The following is a 7,797-nucleotide window of genomic DNA, read 5'->3' on the forward strand; positions in this document are numbered from 1 at the left end:
CATCTGTCCTTCATTGCTGTCCAGCTGCCTCCCAGCCAAGCTCTGAGTCAGTGGGGGCTGTGGGCCAAGCCCACTGTTTGAAGTTCTGGATCACACACACCCTAGAGTCACTGGCTGAATGCCTGCCTGCCACTGCTGCCAGCAATAACTTCAAGTGTCCTGTCTCAGTGAACTGTTATGTGCACACCTGCAGGCTTCTGTAGTTTTGCCCTGTTTTAAAATGGCACCTGCCCTCTCTCAGCTGGATCACAGTTTCTGTTTTGGAGTGATTGGTTAGAATTGGACAACCCTCTACACTTCCACTAGGACCACTGACAGCTTCCAGCAACTACCAGCACCCAGGACTCCAGTCTGGACACACACCATATTCTCTCTCTGCTCTAACCTCATGGGTTGGTACAGTCTATCCTCCCTCCATCTCAAGAATGCTGCCAGCTCTGGCTTTCCATAGCTTTGGCTCTCCGCTCTCTCTGGCTGCATATCAGCACTCACTATGCAGGTTCAGGCCATTTCCCCTCCTCCCATGGGGCTTCCTGGGTGTTTTTCTCTCCAATTCTCCACCAAGAGTGTACCTCCTACACTATTCTCCTCACTGTTTCTCCCTAGCCTTTGAAGCATGCCACTCCCTAATCCTCCATTTTTTTCTTCTTCTGGTCCTCCTACTGATTTTGGGTTTGGTTTGTTCTTGTTTCTCTAGATCCTTGAGATGTATTGTTGGATCATTTAATTTTTCCCTTTCCAACTTGTTGATGTAAGCACTGATTGCTATAAACTTCCCTCAACACTACTTTTTCAGTATCCCATAATTTTTGATATGTTATATTGTCATCTTCATTTGTTTTCCAGAATTTTTTGAATTCTTTTATGATTTTTCCATGGCCTACTGTTCATTTAGGAACATGTTGTTTAGCCTCCATGTGTTCGCATGTTTTCTCACATTTCTTTAGTTAGTTAATTTCCTGCTTCATTCCATTGTACTCAGAAAAGATACATGATATTTCAGGTATTTTTTGATTTATTGAGACCTGCTTTATGGCCTAGGATATGATATATCCTAGAGAAAGTCCCATTCACTGATGAAAAGAATGTGTGTTCTTCAGTTTGGGGATGACATGTTCTGTAGAAAACAGGTCCATTTGGTCCATGGTGTAAATTTGTTCTGTTGTTGTGTGTATTTTTTTTTTGTTGTTGTTGTTGTTTTGCCTAGTTGATTTGTCCATTGATGAAAGTGGTGTGTTGAAGTGTCTCATTATTGTATGAGTCTGTGTCTCCCTTTAGATCCATTAACATTGCTTTTAGATAGCCAGATGTACTAGTATTGGGACATGTACATTTATTGTAGTCATATCTTCCTATTGAATTGATCCTTTAATAATAACATAATGCTATTCTTTACCTTTTTACAGTTTTTGTGCTACTCCTGATCATTTTTGCTTTCCATTAGCATGGAATACCTTTTTCCATCCTTTCACTTTTAGTCTGTTTGTATCGTTGTTAGTCATGTGTGTTTCTTACAGGCAGCAAATAGAGGAATTTTATTTTTTTAATCCACTCAGCCAGTTTGTACCTTTTAATTGGAGAACTTAGGGCATTTATATGATTATTGTTGATAAGTAAGGAGTTTGCCCTGCCATTTTCCCATAACTATTCCTATTGTTTGGTTTGGAGTTCCTTTGTACTTTTACTAGATTTTCTGCCTTCACATGCTTTCATAATGATGACTACCTTTCTGTTTCTCTGTGTAGCACATCCTTTTAAAGCATCATTTATAAATCTGGATGAGTGGTGACAAATTCTTTCAATTTCTGTTTGTTATGAAAGGTCTTTATTTCACCTTCACTCATAAATGAGAGCTTTGCACGGTATAGTAATCTGAGTTGACAGTTTTTTTCTTCTAAGACTTAGACTACAGCTGGCCAAGCCCCGCCGGTTCCCCGGGCCTGGTGCCACGTGGGGAGCCGGCGGGCGCACGTTCAGAGGGGAGCGGCCCGGCCCGGTCCCTGCGTGGGCAGCCCGGCATCCTCGCCCTCGCCTGGAGTGGCGGACAGACCAGCGGGCGGCCGGGACCGGCGGCCGCCATTCCCGTGTCGCTGCGCCCTCGGGGGCCGCCGGAGCCAGCAGCCATGCCGCTGGGCCTGAAGCCCACCGGCAGCGTCTACAAGACCACGTCGTCCTCCATGTGGAAGAAGGGCCCGCAGGGGGAGATTCTCTGCCACCACTGCACAGGCCGGGGCGGCACGTCCGGCGGGGGCGCTGGCGCAGGCCGGCCGGAGCGACTGGGGGGCGGCAGTGGCGGCGGCGGCTTCCGCTCGACCACCTTCGCCAGCATGTCGGCCGCCCCTCCGCAAAGCAACGGCGGCGGGGGCGGCAAGCAGAGTAAGCAGGAAATCCACTGGAGGTCTGCTCGGCTGAGAAACACTAAATACAAATCCGCTCCAGCGGCCGAAAAGAAAGTGTCCGCCAAAGGCAAAGGGAGAAGGCATATTTTTAAATTGAAAAACCCCATCAAAGCTTCCAAGTCGGTCTCCACCATAATTACTGCAGAGTCCATCTTCTACAAGGGTGTGTATTACCAAATTGGCGACGTGGTTTCTGTGATTGATGAGCAAGATGGAAAGCCCTACTATGCTCAGATCAGGGGTTTCATCCAGGAGCAGTACTGCGAGAAGAGTGCGGCTCTGACGTGGCTCATTCCCACTCTCTCCAGCCCCAGGGACCGGTTTGATCCTGCGTCCTATATCATAGGGCCAGAAGAAGAGCTCCCAAGGAAGATGGAATACTTGGAGTTTGTTTGTCATGCACCTTCTGAATATTTCAAGTCACGGTCATCACCTTTTCCCACGGTTCCTACCAGACCTGAGAAGGGCTATATATGGACTCACGTCGGACCTACTCCTGCAATAACTATCAAGGAAACAGTCGCCAACCATTTGTAGTTGGAAACTTGCAGTGGGAGGGTGCCTGGTGTAGCAGTGAAGCTGCCAGTTGGGAAGCCACAGCCCATATCAGAGGGCCTGGGCCCAAGGCCTGGCTCCCCTCCACATTCCAGCTTGCTGCTAATGTGCACCTTGGGAGGTAGCAGGTGATGTATCCAGCACTTATGTCCCTGCCACCCGTGTGGGAGACCCAGGTGAAGTTCCACACTCCTGGATGTGGCCTGGCCCAGCCCTGGCATTGCAGGCATTTGGAGAGAGAGCTGGCAGGTGGGAGCTCCCCGCTTTGCCTGTCTCTGTGTGTGTGTGTGTGTCTCTGTCTCTCAATAGGAAAAAAATAATTAGAACTGGATTTCCAGTTATCTTGTACTCATATTATTACAAGATAATGCCACATGTTTCTTAAATGAAATTTTTAGCTGGAAAAATGAGTAGGTTACAGTTTTTTTCCCTACTACCCGATAATCATTATCATCTTCATTGCTGGTCATTTAAAGAATTAAGAGGAATAGAAAATAATGGACTGTATTTGAGGTTAAATACGACCTTCTGTATGTGTGTTTTCACAGGCAAGGTCTGTAAAGCCCAGGGAGACCATTGACAGCAGGTAGTTTCTATTTTTTTCTCCATAATTTATTCCTAGAAACTCATAAAATGGGATTGTATTTTTTTATAAGAACAAAATATTATGGTTTAGATTTCTGACCAGCGTCTTGGCCACGTAAAATGTAGCTGTGACAAATAGTGTCTATCATAAAACCATGCAAGCCTTATTTTGTGATCTAGAATGGAGTTTTGGCTGCTTCAGCCATGAGTTAAGTGACTGGTGGGTGATTTTATTAGTCCAGTCTTTTTTAAACTTGTATCTACTTCTGTTGCAAACAGGCACTGTCAGTCGTGTAGTGAAACCATTTGCTGTGGACTCAGCCTGGACCGGACAGGCCTGTTGTACAGAAGTGTCCAGAATTCAGCTGCAGGTCTTAGTTCACGTGCAGGTCAATTAAGTAGAGGAGCAGCAGCATGGGTATAGTGGGAAACAGGGTGGCACACACGTGCCTCTACTAACCCAGTTTAACCAGTGTTTTTCAGTCCTGGAAAATTGGTCAGGGTCTCATCTGATCATAACAATTTTGAGCTGAGGCACCATTCAACTGTTAGCCTTTCTGCACTGGTTTGTTTGTATTTTGGGAAGAAGCAACTGTAGACAGCTCTATGTATATAGGTGCGTTTCTATTCATAACAGCTAGAGTAAAATTGACTGTAAATACCTTTGTATATAATTTCCTAAATGCTGTTATTCACATTTTTGGATTAAAATGTGTTTTTCACCAAGTAAAAAAAAAAAAAAAAAAGACTTAGACTATGACTCTCCATTCTTTCCTAGCCTATAAGTTTTCTGATTCAAAATCAACTGTCCATCTAATTGGAGATCCTCTGAAGGCAATATGGCATTTCTCTCAGGTACATTTTAAAACCCTTTTTTTATATTTTCCTGTTGAAAGTTTGACCACCATGTGTCATGCTAAAGATCTTTTCTGGTCATGTCCATTAGGAGTTCTATGTGCTTCCTGTACTTGATTGTCCCCTTTTCTCCAAAGTAAGGATGTTTTCAGTTATTACCTCACTGAATAGACCTTTTAATTGATTCTGTCTTTCCACACCTTTAGGAAATCCTAAAACCCATATGTTTGTTTATTAAATAGTATCACAGAAGCTGGCACTGTGGCTCAATAGGCTAATCCTCCACTTTGTGGCGCCGGCACACCGGGTTCTGGTCCTGGTTGGGGCACCAGATTCTGTCCCTGTTGCCCCTCTTCTAGGCCAGCTCTCTGCTGTGGCCAGGGAGTGCAGTGGAGGGTGGCCCAAGTGCTTGGGCCCTGCACCCACATGGGAGACCAGGAGGGGCACCTGGCTCCTGACTTCAGATCGGCACAGCGCACCAGCCGCAGTGGCCATTGGAGGGTGAACCAATGGTAAAGGAAGACTTTTCTCTCTCTCTCTCTCTCTCTCTCTCTCACTGTCCACTCTGCCTGTCAAAAATAAAAAAAAAGAAAAAGAAATGAATAGTATCACAGAGTAGTTTTTTTCAGGTAGAGTTTTTGCCCATTGAGGATGCCTGGGAAAGTTAGCTTTTGCTGGCTGAGAAAGGGTTTATGAATTTGAGAGTTTATTTGAGAATGTAGTTATAAGAAACAAATTATTTGGCTTTCTACTTATTGTCTAACACACAGATTTTAAGGCCTTTATAATTTCCTGAGTAATAGGTGTAGCTCTGATTCTTCATAACACACCCCTTTCTGGCAATAACTGTGAGCTCACTATACAACTTCAGAATGGAGAGAGTTGACCATAAACCACAAACATGCTTGGGTCTGGCATCTTCAAGTTCTCTTCTAGCTCTAGATGGGATCAGAATTGAACTGTCTGATAATTAGTAGGTGTTGGAGAACTGGGTTGGTGTTCAGGAAGCATGACAACTTTGGTGTTAGAAGTGACATCCAAAAAGATTCCAGGGCAGGCACTATGTTGCAGTAATTTAAGCTGTTACCTGCAGCACTCACATCCCTTATGGGTCTCAGTTCAATTCCCAGCTGCCCCATTTCTGATCCAGCTCCCTGCTAATGTGACTTGGAAAGCAGCAGAGGGTGCACCCATGTGGGAGACCTCTAAGTTTAGTCTGAAGTGAATATAGCTATTTTGGGTTACTTTGGACTATTGTTCTAATGGTCTATCTTTCTGCATGTTTTTATATTTAATTTGTGTCTTTATATTTATGTCACTTTTATAATACTTATTTGAGATCTTGCTGCTGCTGAGTGTGGGCACCAGAAGATCATGGAAAAACTCCACCTTGAGACTCCGACCCACACTGCTTGGCACCCAGTGCTTACCTCATCGATGAACATGTACTCCCATTTTGCCACTACTCAAGCTCTGTGGAGAAGTTCCACAGCCACCACAGCCTTCAGAATGAAATTAGAAATGCTGAGGGGCCACTGTCATCACCAGGCCAAAGAATAAAGGTAAGGAGGTAAATAAAGCCGTAGAGATTAGAACAGAATTCATTTTATCTAAGTGGAAGTCAACATTTTACATTTCAGCTTTTTTAAGATTGTCCAGTTTGGATTTTGGCTTCTACCCTTAAAGAAGTTTCAAATTTCATTAACATTATTATAATTTATCGAAGCAGAATGATTTATTTCTAAGGTATTTGTTTCTTTGAAAACTGATAATGCTGAGTGACCTTAAGTAAAATGTGAGGAGGCACCAATATGCAACTCTTTTCCTAACAGCCTCTGCATATGTGATAAAGTTCTTGTTTAGGGATGGTGCCTCTCAGATTGCAGTTTTTTTACTTAACTCCTCAAATAAATATAGTTTGTCTCAAGTTTCTAAATTTACAACTATGGTCTCAATTCATGTATTTGCTAATGATATATATTTTTCTTGCTTAGGTAGTAACCTCCCAGTCTAGTTCTGCTGTATACTAGAAAATCTCAAATCATAATTCAAATATTTGAGGTAAAGTTCTCAACATTATTTGCAGGAATTATTTTATTAACTTGTATTCAATGTGGAAATAGTATAGTTCTATATTTTATTGCACTTCAAGTAAGGAATGGAAGTGGTACTCAAAAATTTGTTTTTAACCTTTTGGTTATACTCTTTGATCCCTATAATATGATACTTTATGCAGTGCTCAGAAATAGAAAAATATTTGAAAAATCTTAAAATAAAATGCTTATTTGAGGGCCAGCATTATGGTGCAAAGGCTTAGGCCATATGGGTACTGATTTGTGTTTTTGGCTGCTTCACTTATAATCCACATCCCTAATAATATGCCTGGGAAATCAGCATAGGATAACCCAAGTGCTTGGGCCCCTGCCACCAACATGGGTGACTCATGGCTTTAGCCTGGTCCAGCCCCAGCCATTGCAGCCACTTGGGGAGTGAACCAATAGATGGAAGATCTCTCTGTCTCTCCTTCTATCTATATAAGTCTGTTTTTCAAATAAATAAAATATTTTAAAAATTAAAATACTAATTTTAATGTTTATCTTAAATTCACAAAAATTGATTGCATTTAGCACATAGAAATGATGGTTGAAAATATTTGCATAATGTAAAATGGATAAACCAAGGTAATTGCCACATACATTCTATCATACACCTATTCTTTATGTTGGAGCTATTTAAAATGTAATCTCTTATTTACTTTCTATAGTCAAATGCATTGTCATTAACTACTGTCACCATGATGTATGCCAGACCTCTTTTGAATTTTTTCCTATGCAAATGAAATGTGTTTTCCTTAGACCGATATGTCCTCAAACCCCTCATATGTCTTTATATTTGTTTATTTAAAATATATTCATTTAAAAGGCAGAGTGACATAAAGAGAGGGAGAGACAGAGAGAGAGATATTTCACCTGCTGGTTTACTTCCTAAATGGCCACGATGGCTGAGACTGAACAATGCTGAAGCTAGAAGCCTGAAACACCATCTGGGTTTCTAGCATAGGTGCAGGGGCCCAACCACTCTAGTGATTATACAGCATTTCCCCTGGCACATTGACAGGCAGCTGGATTGGAACTGGAACAACTGGGACTTGAACCAGCACTCATATGGCATGCTGGTATCACATGCAATGGCTTAGCCTATTGTAGTGTAGCACCAGCCTTTGTATATTTAAAATGGTTTTCTGATACACAGCACAGATTTGGGTGTTGGTTTAAATTTTCCCATGTGAAATTCTTTTAATTGATGTATTTAGCTGAAGCACATTTGAAGTGGTTATTGATATTGTTGGATTAATATGTACTATGTTTGCAATTAATTGCTATTTGTTTTAGTTATTTTTTAA

General features: G+C 42.3%; 1 pseudogene; it reads left to right on the top strand.

The window, feature by feature from the left end:
* The first annotated feature begins 351 nt into the window (after positions 1 to 351).
* On the top strand, positions 352 to 4,296 carry LOC138843437 (GATA zinc finger domain-containing protein 1 pseudogene; annotated as a pseudogene).
* The last annotated feature ends 3,501 nt before the right edge of the window (positions 4,297 to 7,797 follow it).

This window comes from Oryctolagus cuniculus, chromosome 8 (genome assembly GCF_964237555.1).
Source record: "Oryctolagus cuniculus chromosome 8, mOryCun1.1, whole genome shotgun sequence".
In the NCBI taxonomy this organism is placed as follows: Eukaryota; Metazoa; Chordata; class Mammalia; order Lagomorpha; family Leporidae; genus Oryctolagus; species Oryctolagus cuniculus.